Here is a 2,122-nt window from a genome sequence, read left to right as displayed (position 1 = left end):
TAGCCCTCTGTGGCTACGTCCTTGTCCATGGGCTCAGGAGTCCCCAGGTCTCACCACACACTTTGGACCTATGAGCCTTTCCTCTTCTCTCTCTGATCTCCAGGTCAATGGGAGTCAATGGACCATGGTTGAACTCAGCCCATTTCTTCATTGCTACCTTTCCTCCTCTTCCACTCACCAGTAGATCAATGTGGTCACCAACAAGCTTACATACCTGCCCATATGTTCCCTTTGAGTTTCAGTCTTAGAGGGAGGTTTGTCCTGAAGGAACTTGATTGCTTGCCTTGATGGCTTCCCAGTGAACAGCTTCCTTATTCATTTTTGTTTTGTTTTTTTCCTGATGATCTTTCTTTGAACATCTGTCAATCTAGATGTTCCAGGCTGCACTGCTTGTCCTTTCTAGTGGGGATGTCCTATCTCAGAAGGTTCTGGATGGGACTCAGGTTTCTACCTAAGGTCCTATAGTCTGCAAAGGCTCCGCAAGAGGTCTATCTCATTGAGCAAGTTCTAGAACCCCTTTTAGGTATTTCAATCAGTTATAAGCTGAAGACAGGCTTACAAAATTTCTGTAATCATGTTTCCCGACATTCCTTTCTTCCCACTCAAGTGTCTCTTTTATAATAGTAGGCAAGGGAAACCAATATTTATAAGACAGTCAAGCATCTTAGTATTATTTCCCATCTTCAAACTATGTCTAGATCCCTGTATCACAGAGTCCTGTTGTTCTAAGGTTGAGCATGTATCACTATTTACCTCTGTCCCACTTAGCCCATGCAAACCTGTCCCAGTGTTCCCCTCTCTACCTTGTTCTTTCACCTCCTCCCCCTTCTTGTATTGTCCTCCTCAACACCCAAACTATGATGTGTCTGCCCTTACCCTGTGCTCTACCGTCGCCTCCCTCAACCTCCCCCTAAACCACCCATCTCAACCCTACTGTTGTGGTTACCTTATATTCCATAAACTTTTCCCTCCATTAAGTCTATTTTATACTGTAATCTACCTGACCTCACCTCTGTTCCTCTGTGTTTACCTTCTTTAACATTGTAATTGTTTTGATCATAGACTGACCTCCCAGATCCTCTGGATTTGTTCTTATAGTTTTATTCTGTTCTTGATTCTTCCATTTGTCCATTGAGTTCCGGGTGATGCTGCCATGTATGTCAATCTCTGGTTGTTGTCTGTTCTTGTTGGTTCTCAGTCCAACAAACTCCCTTTAGGATGTTTTTCATCACAGGGTTGACTTTGGCAAAGTCACTTAGCTTTTGTTTATCTTGGAATGTTTTGATTATACCATTATATTTGATTGACAGCTTTGCTGAATAGAGGATTCTTGGTTGACAGTTTTTTGTTTTTCTTTTAGAGTTTTATATATGTCTCCCCATTGTCTTCTTGCCTGCTTGATTTCTGTTCAGAGATCTGAGCTTAATCTGATTTTCTTGCCTTTGTTTGTTACACTTCTCTTTTCCCTAACTGCTTTCAGGATTGTCTCCTTATCTTTGATTTTAGAGAGCTTGATTATGACGTGCTTGGTGATTTTCTTTTGGGGTCTATCCTTCCTGGGGTTTGTTGAGCTTCTTGAATGCTTATCTTTATGCTTTTCAGGATGTTAGGGAAATTTTCTTCCAGCAGCTCTTCAACTATCTCCTTTGTGGACTTCCATGATTCTTCCTGTTCCAGAATGCCGATAATTCTTAAATTATTCCTCTTTGTGTTATCCAACATGAATCTTAGACCTTCTTTAGATTTTTTTATCCTTATTTCTGCTTGCTCATCTATCTTAGTAGTATTGAGAGATTTATCTTCCAGCTCCCTAGTTCAGACTTCCCTCTCTTCAGTTCTACTCCTTTGACCTTTCAGTGTATTGTCCATTTCTGATATTCTATTATTAATAGTTTAGACCTCTTTCTGTAGGTTTTGAATTGTTTCCAATGCTGTATCTATCTTATTTGATTGTTCCTGTAGCACTTTCCTGCCTGCTTCCTTATTTTTCTTAACTCCATTGTAAAGTGTTTTGAAACATTTTATAATCATTTTTCTGAATTACTTCTCAGGCATTTCCAAAGCCTGTCCTCCTTCTAGTATGGAGTGTGGGTCTACCTTCAGCTCATTTGTCTCAATCACT

Source organism: Chrysochloris asiatica, unplaced genomic scaffold (assembly GCF_000296735.1).
Source record: "Chrysochloris asiatica unplaced genomic scaffold, ChrAsi1.0 scaffold00062, whole genome shotgun sequence".
In the NCBI taxonomy this organism is placed as follows: Eukaryota; Metazoa; Chordata; class Mammalia; order Afrosoricida; family Chrysochloridae; genus Chrysochloris; species Chrysochloris asiatica.
This window is presented reverse-complemented; position numbering follows the sequence as displayed.